General features: G+C 37.4%; 1 protein-coding gene across 13 annotated transcripts in view; it reads right to left on the bottom strand.

Annotated features, from left to right (window-relative positions):
• Positions 1–13,656, bottom strand: part of LOC149085357 (protein hu-li tai shao-like) — a 66,242-nt gene that overhangs the window by 43,301 nt on the left and 9,285 nt on the right. The gene's annotated exons all lie outside the window — the stretch shown is intronic.

Below are 13,656 nucleotides of genomic sequence, written 5' to 3'. Positions count from 1 at the left end.
TCAATCAGGGAAGCGTTAATCATTAATGAAGAGGGGACGGGTTTTGTAAAGTGAACTATTAATATTATACGTTATAAATTAGTGACTGAGGATCTACGTTTGTTAAACATGAAAATGTTTTTCGCCTAAGATTACTTGATTTATTTACTAGTCAATAAAATCATGCAGCTAAAAAGTTACCAAATCAAAAGCACATTTCAATATAAGTAACTGGAAATAGACAAGCCAAGATTGGCATGAAGCCTCTCAGTAATGATGGATGTTGAGCTTTACCATGGGGGCGGGGGTATAGGCAACCCCCCCCCCCACCACTCCGACAACATAATCATAACCAGATAAAAAAATTAAATTTAACTGGAAGTTCGTTAAAATACAGCACCACATAGGCACTGGAACCTAGAGGCTCAAGCAACAAGAACCCCTTCCCGAAGAAACAAGCTCTGCGGCTACTACACCCACGTACGCACGTTGAAAACGCGTCCTACGCATGCAAAATTGTCGAACAGTGTTGGTCTGTATTACAGACTCATTTTCCGAGAGTCCAATGTTTGTTGTTCTCTCAAACTTTCCCGTTCTGTCACGGGTATACGAATATGTCGTTACGCTATGTCGGTAAAGATCGACGCTATTTGAAGAAAATAATAAAAATACATATAAGTAAAGTTGGCATTACACTATTAAAATTTGATGAAAGTTCATTTGTAAATCTTGAAAAATCCAACCAATAAGGTTATCGGTTGCATTCGAACAAATGCAATCGACACATTTATTGTGGTTGCATTTTTCAAGTTTTATAAATGAATTTTCATGAAACTTTTTATAGTGTAATCACGGCCTAAGACCTGAATGTTTATTTTTTTAAGAAAAAAAATATAGCTGAATAAAAATATATTTCCGTATCATTGAGAATGTCTCCCGTAGATCTATAGTTAAGTGCAGCCACCCGGAAAAACTACGGACAACACATAGATACCGACTAAATCTTCATATCTGTTTTTATATAGAACTCACGCTGGAAAAAGTTCAAAGAAAAATACTTTTCTACACATTAACTAACCTCAGATAAAAAAACGATGCTTTTTTGCTTAATTCATCTCTACGATAACAACGTAAGAATATTTTATATAGCCACTCCTAGTACACCACCTATGAGAGAATTCCAGAGATAAACGATATCAAGAAAAATTCATGTCTCTTTGATAGATGATAAAAATATTGAGGACATTTCCCAAATACAGTGAGTGATAAGGGCTGAATTGAACTTCGCACGTACAGAAAACCTGAGCCCTGCACCTAACCGTTTCTTAACAACCCTAAGTGTCCTTATCGAAAAATCGAGAACAACCTTTACTCCAAGCGGCAGCTGAAGGTAGGGAAAATGTTAGGTCACTATTCCAGACAATCCCGTCCTGAATATAAATTATTTTGACTTATTAAAAAAATTTATGAAACTAAAGTGATAAATAATGGAAATAAGCTATGCACACGCACTAAAATAAACGGGGGGGGGGGGAATCTGCTTGATATCTCGTGCAATAGAAGTGAAACTTCTAGGTTTGACTAGGTTGTCACCTCCGAGGATCCGTTATCCATATAAAGGTTTTTAACAATGCATCTGGCTGATGCGAAGATACATTTTGGAAAGAGAAAATTCAACTGCCCCTGCGGGGAATCGAACCCACGTCCTTTCACTTTCCGGGTGAACACCATAAACCACTAGACTACAGACGCAATGAATATCTCGATCTTTCTTTGGAGCTCGTGTGATCTGAACATTACCGTACATGGACGGTCGGACCTAACTCAGGCCAAAGCTCACAACTGCTGACAATGCCACCAGATGGCGACTTATCCGAGGATGTCACTCTCCGCTATCCATACAAAGGTTTTTAACAGCTGGCTGATGCGAAGATATATTTTGGAAAGAGAAAATTCAACTGCCTCTGCGGGGAATCGAACCACTAGTCTAGGGGGTTCGGAAAGTGAAAGGACGAAGAATGAAAAAAAAAAGAACCCTGGACGGATCGTATTATCCCTTGGGGCTGATATTGGAATGTAATATGTGTTTGTGTTCTGTATATCTTGATGTGTTAAATTTTAAATTTCAAAAAAAAAAAAAATACATCGATGTTATTCTAATAAACTTTTGTTAACTTCAATGCTATTTGAAGGCTAAGAACTCAAAATTTCTTTCAGAAATTCATTGCGACCTACTCTTTAAGCCAGCGGTTCTCAACCTTTTTTGACTCGCGGAGCCCTTTTTGGCATATAATTTCTATGGCGGAGCCCCATAGGCATACTTTATTCCTTATTCAAAGATAACTACTGATTTTTATTATTTAAAAGTATTCATAATTTTTTTGAAATTAACTTTTTTTTCTCGAGCGGCCGAGGAGCCCCTGGGGAGTGCGTACGGAACCCCAAGGGTTCCGCGGAGCACCGGTTTAGAACCACTGCTTTAAGCCATGGCTCGCGGGCAGGGCCAGATTAAAACGTTTGAAGGCCCTAAGCACTTGAATGGTATCTAAAGTATATATTACTCGATATCGAATCTACAAAGGGGGGAACATTAATGAAATTTTATATTTCAGAAGTAACTAATCTAGGGCAGAATTATGATTTGAATATTTTTAAGCACGGACATAAGAAAAAAAGGGGAGGAGGGACTTTCAACTTGCAAATCATTGATATCTCTTGGATCATTTTTGTTTATTTTTGGGACATCTTTGAATGTTTTTGGAATTTTTCTTCCACATTTCCTAAAAAGACAGACCTTAAATATTAAGACTTTCTTTTCAAAACATTTTAAAAACATTTAAAGATATTTTCTCCCATCGACTGCTTATATTTCACAAAGTGGCTTCCAATGCAACCACTGACTTGACATGGCCGATATTACATTATTTTTTGGTGAACCATAATTCTGCACTTTTCTTTCAGATGCATTTTCGAGTTGCAATCTGTTAGCATTTCTTTTACTTCTAGGGTAGATCGAACTAAAGCGTCTTCATACCTATATTCTAGGAGTTCTAGATCGAACCACAAAAGGGTGACTCGGCTGTGTAGCCTATGCAGAAGCAAAAAAAATATATTATTTTTTATGCAAAATTTCAAACTATGAGTACTGGACAACGATTCGCAGAGAAACCAGTGATTTTTTTTAAACGTGATCCTCACGCGCTCCCAAGAGATCCGTAAGATCTGTCCAGTATATTTGTTAGTGTTAGTAGACATCGAAGAACCGAGATTCGAATCCAGACTTGCACAATCAGAGGATAACTCCCTAACCACTGGACTGTCAGGCGACAATTTTTGACGCATTTCATCTGTCTGAGAAAACAGCCGCGAGTTTTCAGGGTTATTTTACTGGTGCGACTTATACGCCAGAGAGGCGTATAAGTGTTATAGTAATCATAATAATGATTAACTATAAGATAAAACCCCTGAAACCATGCAGTCGATCCACTAATGACTCAAAGATTTGAGCATTTACAAGTTCACGTCCTTATTCTGTAGAACTTGGCTTACTTTTAAATTTGTCGTTTTTGTATTAATTTAGTTACTTGTATTGGTTGGGAATGATAATGATTTGTTTAATTGATGCGTGGGTCTCACCCGGACACAACCAGAGGACCTCGTGAAAAGTAGATCTGCTTACAATTTGCGAGAGTTAGTATGCAAATTGGTAGGCAGAAATTTTTAACTAGTAGAGAGGGCCCCTCAGAAAAATCAGTTTTTCAAAGGACTTCCCATGTGATGCTGTTAAAATAGTTTAAGAAAGAACTTCATAGAAATTACAGGAAATCTGATTCCAAAAACTGAGCATTAACGTGATCTCTAGTTTGCAATATTATCAGTTTTTTATATTTGTGCCATCCTTTTGATGAATATCTTCAACTACACAATCAGTTGAAAATTTTAGGATTTTCTGCAGGATGCTTGATGCTGGAAAAAAATTGTACATGTGTGGTGCCCCTTTTCTCTTGATGCCCTAAGCAGATGCTTATTTTGCTTAATGGTTAATCCAGTCCTGCTCGCTGGCCGAATGTGATCAGCCACCTCAAACCAAATTTTGTAAAAATAACTAAGCTGCACATTTACAGATCGCTTAAGTGACCCGTGGCACAGTTCCAAAACACTTAAGGGATCTCTAAATGTGCCACGGACCGCTTAAGTGACAGGCACAGTTTTAGAGCACTTAAGCGGCCCGCAGTGTAATTCTACATCACTCAAGTTATCCGCGGCAAATTCCCAGATTACTTAAATGATCCGTGGCATATCTACAGATCGCGGCCCAACCACAGTTCTAGAGCACTTAAGTGGAACAGACACAGATCACGTTAAAGATCCGCGGATCATTTAGAGATCACTAAAGTGGCTCAATAGAGGGAAATATTAGTTCAGGTGCCCACAATCTAGGGAAAGGTTTTTCACATTTGTGGCATACTCATAAAGATACCATTAGGAATTATTTTTATAAAGGGAAGTTGATGACGACCCCTATCATTCAAAACCCCATTCCACTCTATCGATGTTGACGTACTACTACTTGAATGGCCCCTATTAACTGCACTAGAACCGGTTGCCAATTTGCGTTCTTATTGGATATATTAATAGCACAAATAAGTCACGAGAGAGAGTAGCTTGCTCTGCGCATGCGCTTTAGGATATTCATTGCTTCGTGTCCCGATCCATATAGCCGCTACTACCCCCTCCCAACTTTTCCCTCTTATGTATTTTTGATTGTTACGTCACTATAGAGGTTATGGTGAAAATTACGTCGCTTCAAAAAATTAAAACATCCGACCGATATCATAGCAATAAAAAACATCAAACCAGAATCGAAATATTCGGAATACACAAGTGTATACAGGGCGAGCATAGGTAACAGCACACATGGCATTTTACTGGCGAACCGTTGATCCTACTGGCATACTTCTAATTAGAAAAGTATCCAAATATCGTGTAGAACTAAGATACGTCATTCATGTTCAAGGAGTTGTATGAAAAAAAAAACAGCATTAAATGCGGGTAATGAACATTGCCAAGAAACATTTTTAATCGTAATGTTTTTTCATCATTGTGACTGACTATCTTCATGAAGTGGATAGAAGCATACTTGACATGATTTGAAATGTTTTTATATTCACCCACTTAACTTTCGAACAGCCTGTTAATAATAAACTAATATTAAAAATAATTTTGTCAATTAGATTGAAGTTAGATGAATGGATTTTAAACTTTCAATGAAATTTCTCTAGGTCTGATGAAAAGCTTCAGCTAGATGTGTGATCTTGGTGAAAAGATCGATATAATTTTAACATGAGCATAGTTAAATTGCCATAGGCCTAATTCAAATTTATTAGAGGTGGTAGTGCAAATAAAGGGGCGCGGTAGCCCAGGTCGATAAGATACTCGCCTAAAGTACCAAAGGATGTTTAGAGGTGTCGCGAATTCGATACCCGGTTCGTCGGATTACCTAAATTGTATCACAAGTAACCACAACCTATACAGTACATACAGGATGCATAAGTAACAGCACGCGCTGCATTTCACTGACGAGCAGTTGATTCTGGAGGCATACTTTCTTGCCCCCTTTTTTTGCTTATCAGTATTCATGTTTTGTTATCGCACGTACGTAACTTCAACAAAAGAGGAAGTTTTGACCACATGCGCATCACTATAATCTTCAATTATTATCCAGGACTATTGGTTGCTAAGCTATTTCCCTGCACGATAAAACAACTTTTCTTGTTACCATCAGAGGGTTTTTAAAACTTCCTTAAAAAGTAGGGTGACCATACGTCCCGTATTTCCCGGGACAGTCCCGGTATTTTCTGTTTCTTTGGCTGTCCCGGTTTTTCCCGTATTTCACACGAAGCCTACTTGAATTTTTATTCTTTATTGAAGTCAAAGAGTGACATTCTTCAACTCAAATTATTTTATGATAATTACAAATATATGAGAATATTAATCTCCCACATTTGCCTCTGTGAACTATTTTTTCGTGGAATACATTTTAATCCCCTGCAATTTGCAGTAATGCATCATTTCCCGCCATTGTGATTTTTCCGCAATTGCAACAATATTTGACAACTTTGCCAATTATCGCCAAAAACGACGCCAAAACCAATGTCCCGTATTTGGAATCCTAATGTCCCGTATTTCTTTCGAAGAAATATGGTCAGCCTATTAAAAAGGAATTTCCCTCCCCCCCCCCCAGTTACGACGTGTGACGTCATTTCGAAAGGGGGAAAAACAGTTAAGACTTTTTGCCCCACAAGAAAGTCCTTAGGGATTGTTTTCAGAAGCGGGGATCCTTTTTAATTGAAGTAAGGAACAATTAGGGATTTTCGTAAAAATTCGGAAAATTTAAGAAATTGTCGAGAGATGAAGCTAAAATTCGAGAGACTTGGCAGCTATGTGACAACAGTTCAAGCGAATGGTAGCGGAATCACGATCTGGGGAGAATTTTCCTGGTATACCCTTGATCCCTTGTTTCCATTGGAAACATCTGTCAATGTCAGCGCCCACCTCCACATAGTTGCTGACCACATGTGCACCCGTTTATGGCCATGTTTTCTGATGATGGCTATTTCCAGCAGGACAATACACTCTCACACGGGGCTGGAATTATCTCAGATTGGTTTGAGGAACATGATTCAGAGTTTCAATTGCTTTACTGGGGCACCCCCCCCCCCCCCCGCTCTCAAAAGAATTGAGAATTTGTGGGACGAGGTTGAAAGGTCTGTTAAAAGCTCCGAAACACCACTTTCTAATCTGAGGGAATTAAGAGCTGCCGTTTCGTTAACATGGGCTACTATTCCTCCTCAACGGTTTGTTAGTAGTGAGTAGCAAGGTGTTCCTAATTTTTTTGGCCACTGAGTGTATAAGGCAATTTTTTTTATGCATCCCAACTTTATTCTCAAGTTTTTTTTGTCAGAGATAAGTTGTAAAAGCAACCCCAAAGTAGCTTTTGAAATTAGTCGTTTCGAGTGTGTGCGCCTGATAAATTTTATCACGACTGAAATAATAAAATGGTCGATTTCTTACGATTCGTTAAATCGGGGTTCGATTATGTATACAAAAATCGATCGCATCGCTGAAAACTACTTTTATACATAACATTTATATTAAAAAAACTTTAGCAATGAGTGGATCGGAACCATTAACCTGTTTCGAAGTCTAGCGAATCTAGTGAACCGCGAATCGGATAATTACGTAAAAACATTTACAACCGGCACGTTACCTATATCCCGTTGGAGTTTGAGATGTGCTTTGACACATTTTGCTTTTAGAAAAGAATCGAATCTGAATGGAATAATTTTTTTTCTCTCCAAAGTGAACCGGTCAAAATTGTTATGGGGGGGGGGGGGGAATAGAATGAACTAAATACTTTAGTTGAAACATGAAATTCGTATCCAACGTAGACAACACATAAGAAACGTATAAAGCAAAGCACGAGCTGGGTATATAGATTTTTTTTCCTTTTAGAGAAAGAAATCTGAGCGAAAATCTATACCATTTATCGAAATTTCCAACTGTATATGCGCATATAAAATATAATACCCCTTTTTCCATCCCCCTCATTTTCTTGAAATAAACCATGATAAGAACTATTGCGGAAGTTGAGAGGCCGCCATGCAGCATACTGACAGCTAGATCTGGAACTACCACTAAATGAGTTTAAAGCTCTCGTCTCCATTTCCCCCAATTAGCAATTAGGGCTAATATAGGACTAACCGAGTTTCTCAGCGCTATGCGAAATAAACAAAGGTTTTTTTTTAAGGCTTAATCAACACGTCGACGCTTCACGGACACTGGAGTAGGCAAATGCAAAGCTTGCACATCACAAATGCTCATTTTGAATTGCTTAATTCGTTTATTCTTGAAGATGAAATGTGACAGTTTATCCTTCCTCCATGAATGCATCACTTATTCAGATAAGCTCCTTATAATATATACCATTAATTTCAAGTATATTAGAACTAAATAATGCTTTGAAACGTATCTAAGAGCACGCAACAAAAAAAAAAATTCCTAACCACACAAAACCGAATAATCTACAATTAAACTGCAATAAAATAACTGAAAATTCAATTCCACGAATCTCCACTAATAAGTAAACCTCTCCGATGAACTATTCTCGTGCGTATCACCGTTGTTTGGTTAAATTTTTTTAAACATCGGTAGGTTTGCAACTATAAAGCCGACACAGCATGGATGGATGAACGTAATCGCATTCCATTTATCCGTATGTAAACTAGATGCACGTACTTTAAAGTATTACCGACTACCACAGCTGCGTTTTCCAACTAATGATGACAGCACCCATCAAATTTCAGACGGCGGACAATCATGGGTTTTAAGTTTCAGACGATATCAAAATTCACCAAAATAAAACCTCTAGGGTAGATAGTATATATGAATCACTGATCAGAAACCAGGACGGTACAAACTTGACCACAATTTATGCCATTTACTATTTACTCTAGACGTATAAAATTCGCCATAAAAAGCAAAATTCTTCGCTGTGCTCTATTTTTCAAACGCACACAAAATTACATCCTATATCTAATAATAATCTTGAAACCAAAAATAGATACATTGGGAAAACATATGTGAAATTAGTATGAATTTCTGCGCTAGTGTTCTTCGTGGACCACTGAGTCGATTGAATTTCCTCAGAGAAAAAACTATTATAAATGTCATTTTGTTATTTGGCATATTGAAATGATGGATCTTAAAATACTATGCCAATTATGTATAGTTAGTAAAAATATTCTGCATTATTGAATATGCAAGTTGCGTATTCAATAAGAGAGATGGGGTACCCCTCTGAATACTAGTCTATCAACTACCCGTGTCACCTTTTTTTCCTCAAATAATCAGTTCAAAGATAAAATCCGTTGAATGTCAATCACCTCACAGCCTATCTTTCTTGGAAAACCGGCTGGTTGAATAGTAGACTGCAGGTGACAGTGTGCAGGAAAATAAAACTACTCCGAAAAAGTAAAAAAATGTTCTGTTTACTGAACAATTTACAAAAAAAACCCTAAATAACAATACATTCACCTATTGTCCTTTCGGAAACACCTTCAAAGGTTTTGACTGTTAAAACATTCACAAAAATCGAAGAAATCCGAATAAATCTGGATGTATTTAAGCATGAATTACTTTATCTTGCTTAATGAACTGCTTGAGATTCTGCCGCTTGCAGCTGAGTGGTTGCTAAGCCTTGACTGCACGGTTCCGAGTTCGAATCCCGTGTGCCGTCTTAACGCATGGGGCCACCCGGGCACCTCAAGAGAAGAGGCCTCACAAAAAATTAGAACCGGTTGGAATTTTCGAGAATTTGCCAGGTGTGGCATCCGAAAAATCACTTGACCCGGGGGCCTATGATGCTCTCAAGACGGCCCTGATTCCAGATGTTCTCGAACCCCAGAATCCTGTCTTGCAGTCCTCCGGAATCGGCACTAAACCGTAGGTCTCGCTGGCAAAGAAAAACGACCGTAATGTGATTCAAAGAAAGTGACATAATTCAAAGTCTACAGCTTGGTTTCCATCAAAAATGCTTTTCTTTGCAAAAAAAGAACTTTCTCACGCACAATAAAAAACTCAGTTCTCGCGCATTACCGTAAAATAATTAAGAGAAAAATTTGGGCCTTTGTAAAAACCCGACTTCCTGGAACTTCACTATTTTAGTGTGGATTTTGTCTTTTCATGTTTTTTTCTTTTGATAGAAGTAAAATCCGCTGTAGATGAAATCGAAACAATGTTTTCAGTGACATTACACGATATACATAATCGAAAATACGTATTCGCATTAAATTGTCGCTTCGAAACAGCGATTCCTAAATGGGATGGGCGCTATAACTGAAATGAAGACATGGAAAAACGCCATAATGCATCTCCCATTTTGTGTCCAGCCCTTTTTTGAACTGAAGAGTTTCCCTTTCAACAGAGACGTGACTTCCCTGCAAAACCTTCTGACCCGAATGGCCAAGAAAACGAGTTTCCTTTAGAAGGGTCAGGGAACCGGTTCGTTTTAAAAAATGAAAATTACGAGATATTCAAACTGAAGCAGAACGCACGGTTTGAGGTCGAATTTGCATAAAAACATGACAAGGTGTAAAACAACAGAAAAGAATAAAACAAACTAAGAACTCCAAATTCAAAGAAGTTATATTTTCGGAGCATGTTAAAAAAATTAAGTCATCGGACGCTTCAACAGATGAAGGCTGCCCTAGAGAGAGACGGAAAGTTGCTACGAGGCATTTCCATACGACATACAATTTTGATTTATGTATTATCTTATTTACGCCACCCGAAAAAAGCTTCCAGCAAAATTGTTCCCAAAAATATCCCAAAGCAAAAAATATACAATTATTTACATTTGCGTACTCCGCTCTCTACATATTTCAAATAATAATTGGAAAGAATAAGCCTAACATATATGCAGTGGAACCTCCTATAACGAACACTCCCCGTTAGCGGGAACTTTTGAATTACGTCGATGGGCCTCAATGTACAGTATTTTAACAATCCATTAACGGACTACTCGTTAGCGGACAACCTTCGGTCCCATGGGCGTCCAATATCTAGAGGTTATATGTGTATATATACTCTTATTCCTTCCCAAAAACTAAAACACAACGAGTATTTAGATATTAAAATTTCAAAGGCACGTCAGATATAAAGAAAATACACTTGGAAGAGAAATGGGTCAGCGACCGGCAAAATCGCACAGGAAATGCAACAAGAAAAGACCTATGGAGAAATAAAATATTACAATAGAAAACCGGTAATTGAAAGGCTTAAGAGAGCGAAACAGCTGCGTCAGGAATTACGAGAAATTGCAAAACGTTCGCTCGTGACAAACACGAATGAAAATGCATCATCAGAATTGGCAGGTGCAGCACAGCACGGGTACCAAGCCTTCTACCAGCATATAGCCAAAATACGACTGTTCCGTAAATTATCTATCCACTCCGAATGAGAAATTTCCAGGCAACCGATTTCCATTTTTTGTGCCAATGTAACACAGAGTATTCTTATTCATTTCCTATTCAAGATCAGCTTACAGGTCATACGAAAGGAAAAAATTTATATAAATATTGAAAACCAAAAAAACACGATTACATTCGGTTCAAAGTGCTAGACTGAAAAAAAAACTTCAATCTGTATAATTATTCAAAATTACGATATAGCCTATGTCTAATGTTCGCAATAAATACGCATTGTTTCAAGGCAAGTCAAAGTACGATATTAGGACGAAAATACAAGGAAATACAAATTTCATCGGATAAAGAGAGTTGAAATGAACTAGTAAGATATAACCTTTAGCGCTTGACTTCATTATTTCCATTTATCTAAAACATGGTTTACCAAATTTTTCGTTCCACCGCCCTCTTCTTCAATTTTTTCCTTATCACCGCCCCCTCCCCACTCAAGCTGACCCATAAGATTCTATACTACATCCATAGCTTATACCACCCCCTGGGGCGATATTGCCTTTTACTTCCACTTTGGGAAACACTGATCTAAAACAACCAAACCAAGAGGTTACTGAGAAATTGAATTTTCTGGATGTTAATGCCGAAACTGATATTTGGAAAGAAAGGTTGCTGTAGTTAAGGGAGGCTGCTCTGACTCCACTCAGCGCTTCACGCTACTAATGCGTGTTAAAAGGAATTGAAAAGTGTGTCTCTGGTGTATTGGTTAGCGCACTTATCCGGTATGCAAGGGGATCCGGGTTCGATTCCCGGAGGAGGCAAATCACTTTTCTTTCCAAATATCAGTTTCGGCATTAACATCCAGGAAATTCAGTTTCTCAGTACATATTTCAGGCCGAAAAATACCATCTCTTCAAACCAAGAGATTATTTCTGTTAAAGAAAACGAACTTTCAGCGCGTTTTCACTCACGTAATCATTTCCACGTAAATCGATGGCAAACAATGTTCTTGTTTATTCAGATTATGAAAATAAATCTGATAGTCTAAGAAAAAAAAAACGAAAAAATTTAGATTGCATATGTAAAGAAATCAGGAGCATTCATTGCAATCAGTATACGGATCCGTATGCCGGAGATAAAAAGGGCACTATATTTTTTTCAAGATTGGAAAAACTGTGGGATCTATACACTAATTTTCGTTACACTACACAGAGGTACAAGATATCAAGTCCCATTTCAATAAATAACACATTCACACTTCATATAAAAGGCATCGTCACAATAAACACAAAAAAACTTTTAAACTGCTCTCCAGTTAAATTTCACTTTTTTTGACATGGTGTGCCTTTTACCTCCGGCACACAGATATAAATATCTTTTGAATCTATAAATGGATGAAAATTGGAAAAAAGTTTTCAATTCCACTGATTTCTACAAACAGTAGATTTTATCGCTTAAATGTAATATTTTTTTCGAAGGCATAAATCATTTGCAAAACCAACTAGAAAAGAGTATTTAAACTCTAAGGCCGGGAGTACACTATAAAAGTACTTTTATAAAACTTGAAAAAATGCCACCAATAAGATTATTGGCTACATTCTATAAAATGCAACCGATGATCTTAATGATAGCATTTTTCAAGTTTTATAAAAGGACTTCGTAAAAGTTTTGTAAAAGTGTTTTTATAAAACTTGAAAAATACAACCAATAAACTGATCGGTTGTATTAGCTCAAATGTAACTGATCAGCTTATTCGTTGTATTTTTCAAGTTTTATACAAGCACTTTTACAAAACTTTTATAGTGTAATTCCGGCCTTAGATCTATTATCTAATCAATATTCCACCTAAATTTGACTTCAGGGGGAGAACGGAGAAAATTGACTTCTGACATTGACCCTCGACGACCTAACAAAATGCTCCAGCAGATCCAGAACTCGCAGAACAAGTACGGAGGTCTCGCCCTTGAAGTTTCACGGACTGCTGATCACAAGTGGTGGTAACGGCACACTGGTTTCGAAACGGTAAGACAACCCCGAATAATCATAGCGTCGAACGAACGCATATCAAAGAGCTCATAGTGAAAGTTATTCTAAGAAATATACTCGTCCATTCCAGTACCTACCAAAGCTACATTGTGCATCTGCAGACGCATTTCCGGAAAAATCTGCTTTCAAATGAATATTCTCAAGAGAATACTGAAAGCATAGAATGAATAAACAAAATAAACTGTTACCAGATAAAAAGTTACACAATCAATTAACTGTGTTCAACAACTTGAAAATTCACACAACGAACGTGCTATTGAAATAAACGCAAAGATTCGAGTTACGTGTAATCGTGACCAGAACAATCTACATTTAGAACTATCACGAGAATAAAAATGCAATACTATTGTTTAAGGCCGGTACTTACATAACCGATGAGATTAACCCTTTCGTGGGAACTATAGTTCCCACCTATACTTTTTAAATACTCCTTTACGAAGTTCATATCGCACAATAGTTTTTGCTGCCATCATATGCCTGCGATCACTAGTTGCCACCTAAATATTGCGAATTTTCACGGGGTAACACCCCCCTCCAAAAAAAATTCACTGGAGTCCAATATATATTCAATAAAATAAAAATTATTTCCTTTAATGGTATTCTCAAAACAATTATAGATCACAAAAAAAAAAGAAATTCGAAAGAAAAATGGCCC

Source organism: Pholcus phalangioides, unplaced genomic scaffold (assembly GCF_987345545.1).
Source record: "Pholcus phalangioides strain wild (caught in Gottingen) unplaced genomic scaffold, Ppha-v1.0 ptg000007l_1, whole genome shotgun sequence".
Classification (NCBI taxonomy): Eukaryota; Metazoa; Arthropoda; class Arachnida; order Araneae; family Pholcidae; genus Pholcus; species Pholcus phalangioides.
Note: the sequence above shows the minus strand (reverse complement) of the source record. Positions and strands in the feature narration are given on the sequence as shown.